This window comes from Micromys minutus (genome assembly GCF_963924665.1).
Source record: "Micromys minutus genome assembly, chromosome: 13".
Classification (NCBI taxonomy): domain Eukaryota; kingdom Metazoa; phylum Chordata; class Mammalia; order Rodentia; family Muridae; genus Micromys; species Micromys minutus.
In genome coordinates, this window is record NC_137982.1 from 23,900,766 (window position 1) to 23,923,193 (window position 22,428).

Genomic DNA, 22,428 nt, shown 5'->3' on the forward strand with positions numbered 1-22,428 from the left:
TATGTAAATAGTTACATAATTTTTAAAAGGTAGATTGCTGGAGAGACATACTAGTCAGTGCAGTGATTGCTGTTCATGCATGAGAAAACCTGAACTCATCCCCTAGCGCCCACATAAAAAGCTTTCTGTGATGTGATCCTGATCTCAGCACTGCAGAGACAAAGACAGGAGGATCCCAAATACCTACTGAACAGTGAACTTAATCTAATCCAGGAGCCCGCGGGTAGAGACCTTAGGGTTAGAAGGCACCTTGCATACTTCCAAAGGAATGAAGCAACCAGCAGTACTGCCTGGCCCTCTGTGACATGAATGAATGACAGTGACCAGTAAAGCCTGAATTGGCAGTAAACAGCAGCTCTCTAATTTGACTAGAGCCCCATCAACAAACTAGGGAAACCTAGCAGACTACCCAGGATAATAAAGACACTGGTCTTGAAGGATAATCTACAACCAACACTTTATTAAACCAGCGTAATCCATAACTAAATTCTAAATACTTGGCTTTTTATGAACATGTATATGTAATTCTCACCATATCAAATAAAGTTTTCTTTGCCACAGACAAAGAACATTACAGAAAAGCATCATTAATCAAATTGCTGAGTTGTAGAGCCTAGTTCCAGTGGATATAGTTACAAAACACGCCCATTCCGAAGACTCAATGAACATTTTAGAATTGCAGAAGTTGGGGGCAGAAAGAATTTAAGAGTCAGAGAATCAGGATGCTTGTTGTGAGATTGTGTCTCCGAAGAAAGTCAGTAGCTCTCCCAGAAAGCCTCACCAGCATGGGCATGAGCTGAACAAGAACAATAGACATGTCAAAGTGAGCAGAGGAAACCCAGGTTTCACCCCTACATAATAAACCCCAGGCAACTAAGGCATGGTAAGAATGGGAGAATAGTCTTCCCCAGGGAAGAATACTCCAACTGCTTATTAATACTAAATCATCAGCCCTAAGAACATACATACAAGTAATATTATACAGACTGAGCAGGTTGTACGTGTGTGTGTGTGTGTGTGTGTGTGTGTGTGTGTGTCAACAATTAATGGGAAAAAACAGGCTGTGAATTCAAAAGAGGGCAAGGAGAGGTTATTGGCAGATTTGGAGGGAGAATAAGAAAGTGTTTTTTTAAGGGGGTTTGTTGCTTTGATAAAATACCATGAACAAAGCAACTTGGGAAGAAAAGATTTATTTGACTTACTCTTCCACATCACTAATCATCATCATAAGAAGTCAGGACAGGAGCTTCAAACAGCCCAGGAACCAGAAAGGCAGGAGCTAAGATAGGGGTCATAGAGGAATGCTGCTTAGTAGCTTGCTGCCTATGGCTTGCTAAGCCTCCTTTCCTATAAAATCCAGGACCATGATCCCAGGTGAGGCTCCACCCACAGTGGCTTGGGCCCTTCTGCATCAAGCACTAAGAAAATGAAAGACTTGTCTACTCACTTGTCTTTTCAAGGCATTTCCTCAATTGGGGCTTCCTCGTTTTTAATGACTTTAGCTTGAGTCACGTGAACATAAAATTAGCCAGTATATATTATAATATCAAAAAATAAAATAATTGACAAAAGGAGGTGTGGTTTCTGATGAGCAACATCCAGGCTTAACCTCTGGCCTTTACATGTATTTCAGTAATACGTTTAGAGAGGTGTGTGTGTGTGTGTGTGTGTGTGTGTGTGTGTGTGTGTTTATTACTTTTTATATAGAACAAATGTATATGTGGGCTCTGCACAAACTGAAAAGAGACCAAGAAAGGGTAAAGATAAGGCTTGAGAAAGGACTGAATGCAGAAAATGAATACATTTATGAAAGAGGATATAAAGCTAATTGGTGTTCTAATTCTGTCGTGGATGTTTTGGGTTGAGTAGGTAAGTGCATAACATACATATTATACTAAAAGTATAAAATTTACTGTAAAACACAATATCTCCTTTTACAAATGCCTATTCTAACTATAAAGTTAATTGTGTTGAATAGAAGTTCAAGTTCCATAGACTTTGGAGGCTAGTTACTGTTGGTATGTGATGTTTTTATTTTCTTGCAAGTTTTTGATATTGCTTTATTAATCATTTTATTTGATATCCCGCTTACCTGTTACTCTCCCAAAACCTCCCACCCAATTATCCCTCTCCCTCTTTCCCCCTCCTGCTACTATGAGGGTGCTCCTCCACCCACTTACCCACTCCCACCTCAATACTTTAACATTCCCCTACACTGGGGCATCAAGCCTCCACAGGACCAAGAGATCCCCCTCCATTACAGTCAGATATAAGCATCCTCTGCTACATATGCAGCTGGAGCCCGGGCTCCTTCCATGTGTACTCTTTTGTTAGTGGTTTAGTCCCTGGGAGCTCTGGGTGAAGGACTTAATTACATCATTTTCTCTTTCCTTTCCTCCCTCCAGCCCTCCCACATACCCCTCTTTGTTCTTTTTCAAATTCATGGCTTTTTATTACATTAACTGTTGTGATATGTGTATGTTCATTTGTATTATGATTATGTATTATTATTGTGATGTGTATGTCCTTTGTGTATGTGTACATGTTCCTAAATATAAAAGTACAACTTGTTCTGTCTATATAGTATTATTTGTGTGTGTTTTTCTTTCTTTATTAATTATTTTATTTAACATTTCAAATGTTACCTCCCTTCCTGCTTTCCCCTCGGCAAATCCCTATCCCATCCTACATCCTGCAGCTTCTATGTCAGTGACCCCAACCCCTCCCACTCCTGCCTCACCACCCTAGCATCCCCCTGTGCTGCACCATTAGCCTCCACAAGGTCAAGGATCTTTCCTCCCATTGATGCCAGATAGGGCCATTCTCTGCTACATATGCAGCTTGGATCAATGGGTCTTTCCATGTGATTTCTTGGATTGGTGTTTTAGTCCCTGGGAGCTCTGGGGAGCTGGTGGTTTGATAATGTTGTTCTTCCAATAGGGTTGCAAGCTCTTTCAGTCCTTCCCCTATCTCCTCCATTGGTCCAGTGGTTGGCTGTGAGCATACTCATCTGTATTAGTCAGGTTCTGGTAGAGCCTTTCAGGGAACAGCCATACCAGGCTTCTGTCAGCAGGAACTTCTTGGCATCAGTAATAGTGTCTAGGTTTGGTTTCTGCAGATGGGATAGATCCTAAGTGGGGCAGTCTCTAGATGGTCTCTTCTTCAGACTCTGCTCCACTCTTTGTCCCTGCATTTTCTTTAGACAGGAGCAATTCTGAGTTAATACTTGAGTTAATCCACCTAACCTCTGGATATGGTCTCTACAGGTTCTTTCTCCCCATTTTGGGGGCGGGGTAGTATTTCAGCTAATGTCATTCTGGTTGGGTCCTGGTTGATTTCCTGGCATCTGGGACTTTCTAGTGGCTACCCCCAGTTCTCCATATCTCTGTACATATCTTTTAGTATAATAACAGGTACTCAGAATGTAGTTAGGGATTATCTTGCTTTAGAAAGTGGTGGTTGTAGATTCTCATCCAAGATCCATGACTTTATCTAGCTCTGGGGAGCTGGCTAAGTTTCCGTTATCAGGCATGAGTTTTCTCTTGTTGAGTGAGACTTGAGTGCAATTGAAGAGTTTTTGGTTACCACCAAGATACGTGTACCTTTGCTGCACCCTTGGAATTACTGGACTACACTGGTTGTTGTGGGTCATAAGTGCCATATCCAAGTAGGATATTCTTTGGAAGTTGGTATTCTGGCTTCTGGTACCATGAAAGTTAGTCCTCAAGGAGTCTCTAATTTACAGCTCAGGGGCCTCTGAGCCCTGCATCTGAAATGCATGCTGTCTTCAACAATGAAGACTTACCCTCCACCTCTGGGGCCAACAAAGAATAGCAATAGCTTGTAATGTTTGAGAGTCTCTTGGACAACCCTGACCAACAGCTCAAAAGAGAGCTTCTTATATATGTCTACTATGAGGGTTTTTTATTAGATTGTTTATCTTATGAGATTATTATACTCTTGCAAAGGAGAGAGCGTTGTCAGTCCAGATGAAAAAAAAATTTTATTTAAAATATATGTATTTGTCAACATTATATATGTCTATTTATGGTAAAGTATATAAAATTTTAAAAAGTGGAAAATGAAAATTGAGATGTAAAAAAACTGATCAACTGTGTGTGGTGTGAATAATTTTTAATAAATAATTAGTAGCAGTGTCTGGGAATGCATATGATAGAAGAGGCCGTAGGTAAGATGGAGAATGAGAAGTTCCACATTCCTCACACTCCTAAGTGTCTTCAGTTCACTCAGCACCTGAATTCTGTGTAGGAGTATATGCAAACCCAGAAAGAACTAGACACCTGTGGGTTTATAAATGACTACATCTGTTTCCTAAGGAATTTAAAATACTGTTCTCTACAGCTTGCAATCTTGAGTTTGTTGAACTCTAGTGCTGAAGACAAAGTAATGTTCCATTCACATTGAAGCAGATTATTAAATATAAGATTATAATTTTTCAAAGTATCTGTATAAGATATATTGTGATTTCATGGATAGAGTTACTACAGGTCTATGTTAGCCATTTTGAAGGTTCAAAGATTGGAAATACAATTTTCTTTTTATATTAACTCTTTCATAGCTGAAAGCTCACAAACTACTTTGATATGATGAATTTTAAGTGGAATCAGAAACTAAATATCAGCTGCAGAAATGTTCATTATGAGTTTCTGCCTGTATTGGCTGGTATTCATTACAGTATAGCAAATATATCAAAGGTCCTTTCTCAAATTTGAGACAGTCTAAATCACAAAATAATCTGTCCCCAAGAGTTTAGGAGACAGGTGACAGGATGTATAGAAGGAGCCATACAAGGCTGTATTCGTGCTATTTCCTTACTGGGAAGAGGAAGTGAAACATTTTTTCTTCTGTTTGCAAAAAATCCATTACCAGGCATCGCTTAAGTGGAACATAGATCAGCTTTCCTTTTCCTCTGCATTTTCAGTGGGTAGAATTCCTAATGAAGAGGTCTGAGACGGGGCAGACTCCTGTGTGACAAAGTGGATGGAGCACCACCCTACCAAAAAGCTGAGAATTTCCCTGTGCCTTAAATATGCCAAGTATCTGAAGAGTGGGAAAGGCAGGGATGGCCATGCCAGAGACAAGGAAGTTGTGAGGATGTGTGTGCTATATGCAGGGGTTCATCTAGGTGTTTGTACAGATCTGCTTATTTTTACTTTCTATAATCTAAATGTATTTTGTCATATATGTACCATACTTGAAAATACTCTTCAGTTCTTGGTGAACCTTTAGGAAATCAAATCCTGATGAGCAGTGTGAGAGCAGGTGCGTTAAACATGCCTCCCTCTTCTAAATAGGCCTATGCAGTCACTGAGCTTCCTGAGTTCTAGAGGTAATTTTCATGGCTGCCTTCTAACCGATGCACCTGAAGCTCCGGCCCTGCTTGGAACCATCTACCCAGCAGTTTAGCAGGGCAGGGACATCTTTGTTTAATCTTTAAACACTTTACTAAATCAGAATTTTATTTCACAAATTAACATTATTTCTTAATTTTCTCTGACCACTACTATAAAAGTGTACATAATCCTAAAGAGTCCCAGACTCGTTTCACTGTTTGGCTGTGGGTAAATGCCTCTTCCTGAGTCGGTTGGTCAGACCCCTCAGAGTACAGTCATGCTAGACTCCTGTCTGCAAACACGACAGTATTATTAGTAGTATCAGGGATTGCTGCTTACACATGGGTTAAGTCTCAAGTAGAGCTGGTTAGTGGTTGGCCAGTCCCTGTGCTCTATCTCCAAACCCTGCATTTCTTGTAGACATGGTACGTTTTGGGCAGAAAGTTTTGTGGGTGAATTTGTGCCCATATCACTCCACCCATGTACCTGCCTGGACACAGAAGGCAGCTTACCCAGGCTCCATATCTCAGTACCGTGAGTCACAGCTAAGGACATTCTTGGGTGCCTTCCCTGTGTCAGGTTTGCCTCTTTCTGGCGGTGCCCCTGAGATACCCACCTGTTGCTTGCAGATTATCATTCACTCTCATATACATCTGCCCTGCTACCCCTCTCCACACCTAATCCTCCCCTGCTCAAATTCCTCCCTCCATCTCCCTTACCATTTCTTCTTCCAAGTGAGTCTCAAGCATCTTTGCTTATGCCCTCCTTCCTGTCCAGCCTCCTTGAGTCTTTGAAATGTAGCATGGGCATCTTGTATTCTATGACTAATATCCACTTATAAATGAGTACATTCTATGCATGTCCTTTGGGTCTGGGTTACCTCAGTCAGGATGATATTCTCAAGATCAAGCCATTTGCCTGCAAAATTCATGATGTCTTTGTTTTTTATACCTGAATACTATTACATTGTGTAGTTTCCCACATTTTAAATCTTTTTTTTTTTTTTTTTTTTTTTTTGTTGATGGTCATCTAGGTTGTTCTGAGTTTCTGACTATTATGAATAAAGCTGCTATGAACATAGTTGAACAAATGCCTTTCTTGGATGGTGGAGCACCTTTTTGAGTATATGTCCAAAAGTGGTATTGGGTTGTGCTGGCTGAAGAATAATAAATATCAGTGGGGTAGCTCATTTGATAAAGAATAGTTGCAGAGATTTAGGACCTGAGTTGGAGCCCTGGGAACTGCATGGTGCAAGGAGAGAACCAACTCCTGTAATGTATCTTCTGATGTCCGCATGTGTACACAAATACCCCACCCCCATACAAACAAATGTAAAACAAAAATAATAAAGAGTAACTGAAGCAAGATACTATACAGAGATGAGTTTAAAAATAAAGTTTCAACAGAAATTTGACATAATCTATAAAACTTTCTCTCAGCTAAAAATCATTCACATTCTGCTATTTTTTCAATAGTACCAAAGTGGTCTGTTACTGGTACAAGTTGGATCGCATGTCTAAATTGTTCCTATATGTCTATGAAAGCTAGATAGATGTAAGTTAAGGATCATACAATAAACATTTTACCTTTATTATTGTAATACTTTAAACAAAACATAATCACCGCTCCTCCGGGACCAACAGTATATGTAAATTGCCCTGTCAGCAGTAAGAGCCAGCATTCGGTCTTAGGATATTATGGGAAGTAATACTAAAAGATTTCTGTATTATGAATGACTCTAAAAATGCATATATTTCATATTTAATAATTTTTAGATAAAAGTATTTTCCCCAAACTGTAAGATAACTTGTGCTTTGACAGTTTTGTAAACTATAAATTTGAATATATATGTAATTGTCATATTTGTAGATAATTAAATATAAAATAATTTAACCAGTATAATATTATGGGATCTAGCATAACTGTTAAAATATAGATTCTTAAACCAGAATTGAACACTTTCATATCCCAACTCCACCAGTAAGATCTTATGCAGTGAAGTCTATACCATTCATTCCCATTATCTGCATAAACAAAAGGAGCTTCTATTTAAAATAAAAACTGTACTACTGCGTACCTCAATAAACAATTAGTTTTCGCAGCCGTAGGTGTTCCAGGCTGGACTCCGCCACATTAGGACCCAGGTGGCGGTGGGAGTTGTTGTTTGACTTAGTGTGGAACACAGGACTCATATCACCGCTTTGACGCAGCTCCTATTGCTCTTATTATTAGCATACCATCAGTTTCTGAAACTCAAATTATATGTCTATTTTCAAACCTCCTAGGACGCGTATAGCTTTTAAAGTGAATCTTCAGATGTGTGGAATAACTATTCAAAGTTGGTAAATGTTCCCTTGTCTGCTTTTTAACAGAGCCACGGAAATACACAAGAAATCAAGAGCACAGAATATTTCTTCCATCAATCCTCAGAACCCTGAAACATTTCTAACTCCATCGAGCCCAGAGCGTAGAGGAAGGCCCACCTTGGCAGATGGCTACAGAGGATGTCAACAATTTCTTGGAGGCAAGCAATTAAATACTTGTGAAATGAGATTTCTGTCTTTTAGCTTTATGAAATCAAATAGGGTTTTAGTGAATATTGGGTTCCTGCTAACATGTCTATTTCTTGTCTGTTTTCTTTCTTCTTTTCTTTAGCACTGTTGCGTGTCAGAAGTTATGTTAGGGTGCTTATCCCTTACCTACAGGATTGTACAGGCTAAAGAAGCATTCAGTCCATAGATAGGAAATGAGGTTTTAAATAACAAATTAACTACCCACATTTGAAAAATAAGTTTGTTAAATTTGTCTTGGACACATATAAATGAAAATGCTAAATATATTTTGAAGTCTAATTATCATCTATTCATTTTAGAGTAATTACCAGTTATTAATTTAAATAACTGAGTGTTTTCCTCTCCTGTTCTTAGCAAGTGTTTAAGAGAGTCTCGGAAAGCCATCACATTATAGGCCTCCCAGCATTTGGTTTTATCAGTCTACAGCATTGAAAGGGTTCTTTCCTGGCAGATGCTATCATTGTCAGAGGAGTAAGGGCTGTACAGAAGACTGCCATTTTAAAAATTGAAATTACTACACTGTCATTAAGGGAAAGTTTAGATAGAAACTGATAGTTCAAGCAGTTTTCTACCCTTTTCACATTCATAAAAAAATAAAAACCCAAGTGTGTGGAGGGAAAGGTAAAATTAAAAAATAACTTCCTGGGGCTGGAGAGATGTCTCAGTGGTTATGAGCACTGACTATGCTTCCAGAGGTCCTGAGATCAATTCCTAGCAACAACATGGTGGCTCACAACCATCTGTAATGGGATCCGATGCCCTCTTCTGGTGTGTCTGAAGACATCTATAGTGTACTCATATAAAAAAAATAAATAAATCTTTTTAAGAAAATAACCTCTTTAAAATGTAAGGAAGCATGAAAGTTTCAAGTAGAGAAAGTGTAATCAGGTGTTGGATTTTTTTGTTTTAATTCAAGTCACAGTCCTAACATCCATTATGAATTGTACGTTCCACCCAGATGTTTACATTCCAACAGTAAGTATAGGAAACACAGTAGTTCTAGTAGTTGAAAGATTTATTACCTATAGGACTTTCCTATTAAGGATGTAACTATTTCCTAGTGATGATTGTGATTGAGAAACAAGATGGAGGTCCTTTTTGGCACTGTGGTTGATCAGGAACTGTCTAAGGATCATTTCAGCTGTAATATACTATGCTATTGATAATTCTTTTCTGTGTATATCTCGTCACTTGGAGAGTTTGGAAATATTTATGCCATAGGTGTATTCAAACGTCAGCAAAGCAGAATGTGCTGTTTGATGATCTCTATACGATCATAACACAAACCCACTGGAAGGAAACTACCATATTTTCTCGATGCATGCATTGCTACTCTAGTGAACTTCACTGCTCATGATCATTGAAGAATGTTCTTCTTGATACTAAGTCTTGGAGAAAAAAGTTCATGACAGATTTATTTACAAGGTACAACCTGCTGTAAACTATTGAAGACTACCTATGAATCCTAAGATTATCTTCTGTCCCTCGCCTGATGACTTGTTTATAGAACGTAGCTGCTTTGCCGCAAGTGTTGACTATTAATAAGACAAACTTATAGGACAGAGAGAGCAGTTTTCTGTAAGAAATGGTACTAACCCCATGATGAGGCCTCAGTGTGATGAACAACAAAGAATAGGTGTTGATTACCTCCAGGGCCCCAGAGTAAAGGAAAGATAGGTCTGAAAGAAAACTAGTTCTGATTTCAGAGAAGTAAACACCATACTACTACCCCTTTCTTCCCTCTGTATTTCTAATGCTAAGGAAAATAAAATAAGTTCCCAAGTAAAATTTAGCTATCTATTTAACTTATTACAGAGTCTTACTGGATTTTTAGCAACCAACTCACTTTTTAAAAATACTCTGTCAGTGTAATAGAAATCAGCATGGAGCATTTATAGCCTGAGAAGAGGAGTGACCCTAAACTGAACAAGCATTGACTCACAATCAGCATGTTAGTGCGGTGTGGGATCTTCAGAAATATGTTTCTGTTGGGCTTAACTTCTGAATTACAAAAACAGTACATACATTGGGATTAAAATGAGAGACAAAAATAGAAAAGGTCAAAATTTGATCGTCCTGTAACACAAGTCTCTTTCATTTACTTTATTATCTCAAAAATAATCTCTCCAAACCTAGATATCTGTGGGAACACTAGTCACATTAGCACGACTCATGCAGATATCACTAGACCTTTTCCACGGAATGAGTCCGTTTAGTATCTGCTGTTCCTGGTCTTTCTATTCTCTACTTCTTTCTACTAATCTTAAGTTCATCTCATACTAATAAAATGCGACATTTTTTCATGTTTGAGATATCTTTGTAGTTTACTTTACCGATAACATTGGGTTGTTTTTCTGTTTATTTTCCTGTTCTGAATTTTATGTTTTGCACTGATTGAATAGTCAGTGTTTCTATGGTAATTTCTGGAGTTTTTTTCAAGATTATAAAATATAAAACACCAAATTTTTTACATCTCATGGACTAATTGCTTTTTTTTTTTTAAATTAGTAATTATTTGAGAATGTCATACATATAAGCAAAAACGTTGATGTTGTTCATTCCTAATCCTTCCAGATCTGCACCCACTCCTCACCATCTCCAACTTTGTATCCTTTTTAAAAATTTATTTCCATTACCCACTGAGTCCAGTTTCAGCTGCCCGTATACTCTTGGGTGTGGGACCATGCACAAGAACATGGGATCTACACAGACCACATCTTAAAACCAACCCTCCCAGCTTCTTTTTCCTTCCTGTTGGATATACCCGGTTTGATCCTGTGCAAGTCTTTTCCAGAAAACGAAAGATGCTATGAGTTCATAAATGCCAAGGTCCTGTCATGTGCATAAGATACTGTTTCATGGGAGTCTCTCTGACGTCTGTCCATTACAGTCTTTCTTCTCCCCTTCTCTGGTGATCCCTAGGCCTTGGGGGAGAGGGATAACACAGATGTCACATTTGTGGCCGAGCATTCACAGATACCTTTCCTCTATACTTTAAGCAATTATGAGTTTGTGCATCATCCACTGTCAACTGCACAAATTTCTTGGTGAGGTCTAGTCTTATTTATATTTATCTATGGATAAAGAAATAAAATGTAGCAGCTTAACACCAGGCCCACTTAGCAAAATAATTGTAGTAGGTACAACCTTGGGGACTGTGAGCTCTGTCACTGTGGGCTCTTGGCCAGATTCACAATATCAGATATGTGTTTCGTGCTGTGTAGTGGGCCTTAAATCCATTCAGAAAGTAGTTGGTTACTGGCCTACATTTTTTGATGCATGAAACTAAATTTTGAATTCTGTTAGTTCCCTGGCAACATCTCCCCCCTACACACACTGGTTGAAAATGTCATCTTTATGATTCCTGAAAACCTGTATTATCAAAGTAGATCCCTTCATATTTTTCAATGTTTATTTTGGGTTTATCTATTTCATTTAAAATTAAACATTTTATTTCAATATCATCATAATATTTTATTTCTTAATTTTGGAACTAGGATCTCAATGCATTCCTCTGAGGCCCCAAACTTACAATTCTCCTCTTCTACCTCCTTTCTACAAGGATGGCAGGCCTGTGCCACAATGCCCAGGTGGGAGCCTCCTCTGTCCCTTTGTTTGAGCAGTGTGACAGGCTGGACCTATTTGCTTTTTCCTCTGTAGGCTTCATACTGACCTGTTTATTTCTAAAAAATGATATTTTATAACGAAACGTGAAATTTTTTATTACTGATTCAATTATTCCTTTATGTTTTGTCAAATATGTGTATACATATGATAGTTCAGTGTTGTCTACTGGTGGTAAGGTTTACAAACCTTGTTATTTCCCCAATAATTATTCTCTACTGACCATTCTTTAAAATGTTTTATTTTTTTTTCTTCTATAAAAAGTTTTATTTTTTTAAGTAAATATACACAATATTGTTAAAATGTATTTTTTCAAATCAATGCATAGACAATTATACATATAATTATACATTATAAATATACATATATAACAGATGTATAAACAATTATTGGAATTATAAACCATTTTGTTTTGTTTTGTTTTGTTTTTTTTTCTTGGACTTTATACAGTCTGTGAGTTGTTTCTGGGGCAGTCCAAGCCTCTGGGGTTAGCATCCCACTATCAGTGACTGCATATTATGTCTGTTCTTTTGTGACTGGGTTATCTCACTCAGGATGATATTCTCTAGATGCAACCATTTTCTTAAGGGTTAAGTCATTGTTTCTGATAGCTGAGTAGTACTCCATTGTGTAAATGTACCACAATTGTTGTATCCATTCATCTACTGAAGGACATCTGGGTTCTTTCTGGCATCTGGCTATTATAAATAGAGCTGCTATGAACATTGTGGTGCATGTATCTTTGTTGTATATTGGAGTGTCTCTGGGGTATATGCCCAGAAGTGGTATAGCTGGATCTTCAGGTAGTACTATGTCCAATTTTCTGAGGAATCGCCAGACTGATTTCCAGAGTGGTTATATCAGTTTACAACCCCACCAACAGTGGAGAAGTGTTCCTCTTTCTCCACAACCTCGCCAGCATCTGCTGTCATCTGAGTTTTGGATCTTGGCCAATCTGACTGGTGTGAGGTGGAATCTCAGGGTTGTTTTGATTTGCATTTCCCTGATGGCTAAGGATGTTGAGCACTTCCTTAGATGTTTCTCAGCCATCCGATATTCCTCAATTGAGAACGTTTTGTTTAGCTCTGTACCCCATTTTTTAATAGGATTGTTGGATTCTCTGGTGTCTAGCTTTTTGAGTTCTTTGTACACCTTGGATATTAGGCCTCTATCTGATGTGGAGTTGGTAAAGATCATTTCCCATTCTGTTGGCTGCCATTTTGTTTTCTTGACAATGTCCTTAGCCTTACAGAAACTTTGCAATCTCATTAAGTCCCATTTGTTAATCTTTGACTCTAGAGCTTGAGCCATTGGTGTTTTGTTCAGAAAATTTTCTCCTGTGCCTATGTGTTCTAAGGTTTTCCCTACTTTCTCATCTAATACTTTCAGTGTATCTGGTTTAATGTGGACATCTTTGATCCACTTATACTTGAGCTTTGTACAAGGAGATAAGAACGGGTCTATTTTCATTCTTTTGCATGCTGAGTGCCAGTTGTACCAGCACCATTTGTTGAATAGGCTGTCCTTTTTCCGTTGAATGTTTATGGCTCCTTTGTCAAAAATCAGGTGACCATATATGTGAGGGCTCATTTCTGGATCTTCTATTCTATTTCATTGATCCACGTGCCTATTTCTGTACAAGTAACATGCATTTTTCAGCACAATTGCCTTGTAATATAGCTTGAAGTCATCAAAAGCCTCCCAACCAAAAAAATCCCAGGTCCAGATGGGTTCAGTGCAGAATTTTATCAGACATTTATTGCGGACATAACACTAATACTCTCCAATCTATTCCACAAGACAGAATCAGATGGAATACTACCTAACTCATTTTTTGAGGCTACAATAACCCTTGTTCCTAAACCACACAAAGACCCTACAAGGAAAGAAAACTTCAGACCAATCTCACTTATGAACATTGATGCAAAAATACTCAACAAAATCCTTGCAAACCGAATCCAAGAACACATCAAAACGATCCTTCACCATGACCAAGTTGGCTTCATCCCGGGGATGCAGGGATGGTTTAATATAAGGAAATCCATCAATGTAATCCACCATATAAACAAACTCAAAGAACAAAATCACATGGTCATCTCACTAGATGCTGAGAAAGCATTTGACAAAATTCAACACCCCTTCATGTTAAAAGTCCTGGAAAGAACAGGAATCCAAGGTCCATATTTAAACATAATAAAAGCAATATACAGCAAACCAACAGCCAACATCAAACTTTAGTAGGAAACTTGAAGCAATCCCACGAAAATCAGGGACTCGACAAGGCTGCCCACTCTCCCCCTACCTATTCAACATAGTACTGGAAGTCCTGGCTGTAGCAATTAGACAGCAAAAGGAGATCAAGGCGATACAAATCAGAAAGAAAGAGGTAAAAACATCACTCTTTGCAGATGACATGATAGTGTACTTAAGTGACCCCAAAAATTCCACCAGAGAACTCCTGCACCTGATAAACAAGTTCAGCAATGTGGCTGGATACAAAATTAACTCAAACAAATCAGTAGCCTTCCTATACTCAAAGGACAAACAAGTGGAGAAAGAAATTAGGGAAAAGGTACCCTTCACAATCGTCACAAAAACTATGAAATACCTTGGTGTGACTCTAACTAAGCAAGTGAAGGACCTGTATGACAAGAACTTCAAACCTCTAAAGAAGGAAATTGAGGACGATCTCAGAAAATGGAAAGATCTCCCATGCCCATGGATTGGAAGGATCAACATTTTAAAAATGGCTATCCTATCAAAAGCAATCTACAGATTCAATGTAATCCCCATCAAAATTCCAACCCAGTTCTTCATTGAGTTGGAAAGATCAATGTGCAATTTCATATGGAATAACAAAAGACCTAGAATAGTGAAATCCATCCTCAACAACAAGAAAACATCTGCGGGAATCACTCTCCCTGACCTCAAGCTATATGTTTTTTATTTTTAACCTCCAGTTCACTGGCTGTTTCTTCTTCCTGTCCAATATTCTTTAAAACCTCATCTAATAATTTTTTTCATTTTAGTACTTTATTTTTCAATTGTATAATTTTTAATGGTAATCTATTTGAGATATAAAATTTACCAGATTAACCATTTTTAAGTGCTCTTGAGTTTTTTTCATTCTTCCCTGCTGAAATTTCTGATGATTGGGTTTTTGTTTGTTTTTTTTTTTTTTTTTTTTGGAGAATGGCTGCTTAATGTCTTTTAAAGTAATTGTTTTCTGTTAGCTGCTTTATGATAAACCTTGGGTTACTTTCCTATTCTTTTGCATATCTAGTAATTTTTGTCTTGTGTATTGAATATACAAGGTTTACTTTGTGAGCAAATTTTTTTACTTCAACCAAGTTGTTTTTTTTTTTAAGATGGTGGAATCGCTATTTGACTTCATCTTAGGAAGGCCGACTTTTATGTTGTAAAACAGAACAGTTTATGCTCTACCTTAATCCTAGACAGACTTACTCCTGGGTAAACCTTCAAAGACTTGAGAACCAAAACTTTTGGGTCGTTTGAAATTCAGACTTGAGCTTTTTGTCTCCTGCAATGACAGGTGCTGTTTGCACTGCTATGATGGTAATTTCCACGGGTTCTGGCAGTCTTCCCTGGGCAGTGCACACATACATGTATATCACTCACACTGCAGGGTCACCGTAGGTGAGATTTTGTAACTTCAACCTCTTCTTTTCCTTCCATCCTCAACCTACATTTATTCTGAATTCTGGCCTCTGGTCCTTCTAACAAACAAGGAAGGCTTTCTGGTTAAGTAATACCTGGTTCCATGCTTTCATTAACGTATATTAATTATGACATTTTCACAAATAAATATACAGTGAATCTAGATTATACACTCCCCCATCCCTCTCTCTTGACTTCTTGCTCTTTGGAACATCTTCATCTTCCATGCTGTGTATTTGTGTCCAGTGATGTCATTAAGGTTGATCACAGAGATCTCACCAACGTGTCTGCTCTCCAGGATAGCTTCAAGAATGTTCTTTGTTTTGTTTTACATTTTCCAGGATTTTTACATAGTTTGTTGTTGTTATCGTTACTGTTGCCATTGCCATCATTGCTCGAATATTATTGTGGCTTAATTCACTCCATTATTACCAGGATTAACATCCTTGGGTCTTTATATTTTTATATTTACTTCATAATGAGTATAGTCAATTAGGTCTAGCTTTGACTCTTGACTCTGCTGTTTATTACTCAGTTATTTCAGATTTCTCATCATTAGGGTCCTTTATATATAATAGAAATAAACATTTGTTCTTTTAGGGTTTCCTTCAGGCATTAAAGATGAAAGTATATGTAAAACATTGGCATAGGATCCATAACTCAGTTGGTCCTTATAGATGCTGCTTCCCTTTGTGACCATAATTACCTTATAAGGTTGGGAAGTTGGATGTTTCCATGGATGGTTACTTGCCCAGGATTGTGCCTCTCTATCCATAATACAGATGAGTTGAATTGATCCTGGGAGGAGAGTTCATGCCTCCAAATGTTCTAGTTTCAATAAATTCTATGTGGGAAAAACAGTTTGATTATCATTTGGAGAAGCAACATTATAAGGAATATTAAGTGCAGTACTAGAGTTCAAATCAATGTTTTTTTTTTCTATTTTGAGTGTCAGGAATACTGGACTTTTTTCTATCAAATCTAAATTGAGTCAGTTGACATTTTTGACTTTCAAGGTAGATGGACTATTCAGTAAATATTGTCTGACTTAGGAAAATAAGTCAGACAAATAAGCATTGTGTATATGGGCTATATACAATATAGTATATATACAGTATAGTATAAAAATACACCAGTATACCATATAGTAGTATACAGATAAATTTATTATATATTAAATATAAATAGTAATACTTATAATGTGTATATTAAAAATATATAAAGGCCCACTATTGAATGAGCCATTCTATCCTTGAGAGCTTAGTTGTGACTTAGAACTGAATGATTTGTATCCTGAGCAAATGTGTTATTCAAAAATTGTTTATTGAATGGGCTTTTCTGTGAATCATTAACTTCTCTGGCTAACAGTCTGTGAAAACTGTGTTGTGTTTGCTTGTGTCTGTTGCTTTGTTTTATATTGAAGCTATATACTAAGATTTTGTATGTGGTTCCAAATACAGTTTGCTAGAGTAGAAGCAATTTCATGCTGACAATAAAAGGGAAACTAGTTGAAGTTGCATTAGGTCTGTCTCTCTGGTAAACATTTCATCGTTGCTATTCACATTTATGCCTGGTCAAATAGAAACCCATCAATCACATAGAGCTGGGATGAGACTCTGATCTCTAATGCATAGCATAAATTTTCATATACTCTTCTCTACAATAAAGGAAGAATGTGCAGAAACGTTTTAGATTAAAATATGTCCTTTCCAATTGACTTTATTGTTACTGAAGAATCAAAATGTTATACTATGTCAGGAAATAAAATAATTTCTGTCAGGGCATGGTTTTGTTCAAAGCAAATGTACACCCATTTCTATGATGGTTGTAGGTCTATAAATTTTTCAATTACTTGTGCATTTTAAGGTGAATTATCTTTATCATTGAATAGTCATATACACTAATTTGAACCGTAGAAAACTATATTTATAGTAAAGATTACCTAAAATTATGATACAAAAAGTAAATAAAGCCCATTTGCATAGCACATGAGAGTTATACATTTTATGTAAATATAAAATACATTTAATATTCATAAAACTTGAGCATTTTATTAAAGATGAACTCAATAAAATATTTACAGTTATAGAACAATCTGAGCATTTATGTATTTTTAATTGTAAGACAGTTGGCAGAAGAGTTGAATATAAATCTTCCCTTAAAATTTCAGCTGAAATGTTCAGTTTATTCACATTAGCATTTTTTTCCAGAGCTTATTAAGAACTTTTTTAGGAAGCTGAGCTTGTTTTCCACCTCTTTAGAAGGCAAAAGCAGGCAGATATCTGAGTTCTAGGCCAAGCAGGACTTTATATGTAAGACTCTGTTTTGGAGGTGGGAGGAGGAAAACAAGAACTTGTTATTCACAAAGTACCAACTGGAAATTTTCAGGATTGTCATAAATTAATCTCATCCAACCTTCTCTCAAAGAAGAGTGAGCATTTATAGAACAAACACAAGCAAGTAGCTATATACAGAGTAGGTCAACATTGAAGGTATAGTTCTTAACACAAACTTGCCCAAGATGAATACTTATACTTACCAGTTTTTTAATTATATATCAGAATTACAGGTAGTCTTTAAGAGACCCCATTATCATTCTGAATATTAGATGCAATATAAGTATTGAAAGAAGGGTGCCTGTCCTCTCATAACTGGAAACACAGGGCAGATTATTGTGTATTATGAGTCTTTGTATAGTATATGAACTGTCTCTATAAATAAGCCAGATATTTTAGGATGATTCTGATTTTGTCAGGGCACTGCCTTTTTTGGAATCTTGAGTAAAATATTTCTCAGTTAATTCCAGGTTCTTCATCTCTAACACAAAGTGGTAGTATGTTGCTGATTAGTTTCTTGTGAACACTGGAAGAGAAAATGGATGAAAAGCCTATGTTTATATTTTGTTTTTATCAGGTTAGGTTAAAAAACATGGTGTTAGTAACTATTCCTATTGCTCTTTCTTTTCCTAAGAAAGGGTAGGTGAAAAGAGACTATTATGACACAATTACAGTAAAACTATAACACTGAATTTACCTGAGAGTGCGCAGGTGAATTTATATACCCAACAGAAAATCGAAAGCACTTCCTATTATTTTTATTAAGCAAAAATGTGTTGTGATTTATAAATAAAATTTGATTGATGTTTAATCTCATAATTAAACAGGGTGTCTTGAGAAACTGAAAACTCAAAACACTTAGGAATTATTATTTACTCTTTCTTAATTCATACATCGTTTATTTATTCAGGTATGTGGGTAGGTACTGGTGATAGAATACTAAAAGCCTAGCAAATACCTTATTCTGTAGAATTTGCCTGCAGTGTAATCATGTGTTGCAGTTCTGTATGTACAATTTCAGCACTTCAGAGGCAGGTGCTTAGCAATGACTTGAATATGTACTTAAAATATAAGTAGATGTCCCATGAAAGAGAATATCTTCATATGACTCCAGGAATCTTTGGCAGGATCCCAATAGACTTGGAAAGTTAAACAGCCCATCTTCCTTGAAATCATTTGACCCTTCATGTCATTGTACTGGGAAGGTCAAATTTACAAGTTGCTTTATAGAATTATGAACCTTCAGGTACAAATATATAACAAAGGTTGGACCACAAACATACATGACAGGATCAAATCTCTCTCATTTTTATCTTTGAACAAGTTACATTTTTCTTTGTCTATTCAGTGTTCCAAAACCTAAGACCACAATGTCCACATTGTGTAGAACTTATCTTTTATCTTTCCCATGAATGATCCCCCATTTCTGACTATAAAGAACTACCTTGGTGAACACATTCTAATGACCTCAGAATTTTTTCAAATGATAGAAATTACTTGAACATAATAATGAAGTAACATACTGTTTGGCACATTTTTACATTGTATAATAATTAAATTAATTAAAACAGCTGTAACCTAAACAACATTTACCATTTGTTTATAGTAAGAAGATTTAAAGTACTCTCTTATATCTACATTGAAGTGTACAGTACAGTATTATTAACTTTGAAAGTTACATAGGCCACATTCCTGGGCTTAACTTGTCACTTGCCATCTAACTTGCTCAGCAGAACATAAGAAATATTGCCCTACTCAATTATAGTTTTGAACTCACTGACCAAGAAATGCACCTCCCTCCCCAGCTACCAATCTATGTTATACCTGTGTGGTTTGATTTTACATCTCACTCAAGTAAACATACAGCATTATATTTTTGTGTCTGCTTTATTTCACTTACTGTAATATCCACCAGATTTGTTCCTGTTGTTGAAAATGACAGGATCTCATCCCCTTTAGGACTTAATACTATTCCAAACTATTTTTCTTTTAATGTATACTCAGTAGGGGGATTTCTGTCATATGGTATCTTCATCTTTAATTTCAGAGACATCTACTTATTCTCTTCTATAAAAGTTGTCCTAGTTAGGGGTTTCATTTCTGTGGAAAGATGCCATGACCAAGGCAACTCTTTTTTTTTTACATTAATATGTTAAATTTTTCAGAATATTTTGTTTATTTTTCAAATTAACATAGAAATGTGTTCCTTGAGTATTAATACGTTAACACTCTAAAACTTCTCTGACAATCAAATTCCAGAAATTATTTTAATGCTATAAGTTTTAATTCATACTAAAATTATAAATTAGCAATTACTTAAGTTATCTTTATGAACTTTAGATTGTTGGAGGTAATGTTTCATTTTCTGTTTATACTGAACATAATAAATGTCTTTCTTCATTAACTTCAATATTCTACAGTATCCTTTCATACATTAGTATCATTACTGCTCACACTAAATTAACTCTTTAGAAACAATTGTATCAAAATTACTATGATGATGGAAATAAGTTTATATTGTACTCTGTGTTTAAACAATGTTACCCTTCATCACATTATCCTTGAAAGGTCACACATAATACTTTAAGGTTCAAAGCCAATGGCCCTGTACTGGCAGTGTGAATGTGGTTAGTCAAGTATTTATTTGTACAAACTGTTGATGTGGCCTTGCTTACTGCTGCCTTTTAAATATTATATTCCAGGAAATGTTCTGGAGATGGGACACACTCTATAATTTCCACAGCTTTCTACCCTCTTCTTAATTTTTTTTTGCAGCAGTTTTTTTTTCAATTATATTGGATATTCTCTATATGTACATATCAAGTTTTTTAACTTTATTTTAAAAAACGATAAAAGAAAAAATTTTACACAATTATGCATAAATGTATACAAATACATTTTTGTCAGTGCTTGGCTTTTTTTTTTTTTTCTTTTTTTTTAAGGTTTGATATTCTGTATTAAGGTCTTACTAGTTACAATGAGCAAAAAGTACATGTAAAACAGGATGTAACCCGGAATTAGTCAACATTTTTTGGTGTGTAAGGATTGAGCATGACTTTTTTGTTTGTTTGTTTGGTTTGGTTTGGTTTGTTTTTTTTTTTTTTTTTTTTCTTGGACTTCATACAGTCTGTGAGTTGTTTCTGGGGCAGTCCAAGCCTCTGGGGTTAGCATCCCACTATCAGTGACTGCATATTATGTCTGTTCTTTTGTGACTGGGTTATCTCACTCAGGATGATATTCTCTAGATGCAACCATTTTCTTAAGGGTTAAGTCATTGTTTCTGATAGCTGAGTAGTACTCCATTGTGTAAATGTACCACAATTGTTGTATCCATTCATCTACTGAAGGACATCTGGGTTCTTTCTGGCATCTGGCTATTATAAATAGAGCTGCTATGAACATTGTGGTGCATGTATCTTTGTTGTATATTGGAGTGTCTCTGGGGTATATGCCCAGAAGTGGTATAGCTGGATCTTCAGGTAGTACTATGTCCAATTTTCTGAGGAATCGCCAGACTGATTTCCAGAGTGGTTATATCAGTTTACAACCCCACCAACAGTGGAGAAGTGTTCCTCTTTCTCCACAACCTCGCCAGCATCTGCTGTCATCTGAGTTTTGGATCTTGGCCAATCTGACTGGTGTGAGGTGGAATCTCAGGGTTGTTTTGATTTGCATTTCCCTGATGGCTAAGGATGTTGAGCACTTCCTTAGATGTTTCTCAGCCATTTGATATTCCTCAATTGAGAACGTTTTGTTTAGCTCTGTACCCCATTTTTTAATAGGGTTGTTTGATTCTCTAGTGTCTAGCTTTTTGAGTTCTTTGTATACCTTGGATATTAGGCCTCTATCTGATGTGGAGTTGGTAAAGAACTTTTCCCATTCTGTTGGCTGCCGTTTTGTTTTCTTGACAATGTCCTTAGCCTTACAGAAACTTTGCAATCTCATTAAGTCCCATTTGTTAATCTTTGACCTTAGAGCTTGAGCCATTGGTGTTTTGTTCAGAAAATTTTCTCCTGTGCCTATGTGTTCTAAGGTTTTCCCTACTTTCTCTTCTAATAGTTTGAGTGTATCTGGTTTAATGTGGAGATCTTTGATCCACTTATACTTGTGCTTTGTAAAAGGAGATAAGAAGGGGTCTATTTTCATTCTTCTGCATGCTGAATGCCAGTTGGACCAACACCATTTGTTGAAGAGGCTGTCCTTTTTCCATTGAATGTTTACAGTTCCTTTGTCAAAAATCAGGTGACCATATACGTGAGGGCTCATTTCTGGATCTTCTATTCCATTGATCTACATGCAAGGAAACTCTTGTAAGGACAATATTTAATTGGGACTGGCTGACACACACATACACACACCTATTGCCCCTTTCTACTCTGCTGGGTTTTGTGATGATTGTATACTGCATACTCACATCTGAAGATTTGTAACTAGGAACCCCAGGTGAAAAGGAACATACGGCATTTGTGTTTTAAAATCTGGGTAACCTTCATTAGTACAGGCTTTTCAAGGTGAACCAATTTGCCTGGAATTTTCACAATTTCATTTTTTTTAACCTGAATATTATTTCATTGTGCACTCACATTGCATTCACATTACCCATCCATCTGTTGGGCGTATTTAGCTTGTTTCTCCTTCCTGGCGTTATGGATGGGGCAGCGATGAATATTGCTGAGCTAGTCTGTGTGGATTCAGATGCCAATTGCTTGAAGCATATGCTGGGTAATATGGTAAATTTATTTTAGTTGGTTTATTTTTTCGATGATTGGTTGGGTTTTGTTGTTGTGAGTTTGTATTCACACAGTAGAGTGGATGAGGGTTCACCTTTCACAACAACCTCAACAGTATTTGTTGACAGCTGTT

At 36.6% G+C, this 22,428-nt stretch overlaps 1 protein-coding gene across 1 annotated transcript in view; it reads left to right on the plus strand.

Moving 5' to 3' along the window:
- The window catches only part of MBD5 (methyl-CpG binding domain protein 5), a 211,605-nt gene that overhangs the window by 31,757 nt on the left and 157,420 nt on the right, over positions 1-22,428 (plus strand). Inside the window, exon 3 of the mRNA XM_080927275.1 lies at positions 7,727-7,878. The gene's annotated coding sequence lies outside the window, so the exon portion shown is untranslated. The remainder of the gene's footprint in view (positions 1-7,726; positions 7,879-22,428) is intronic.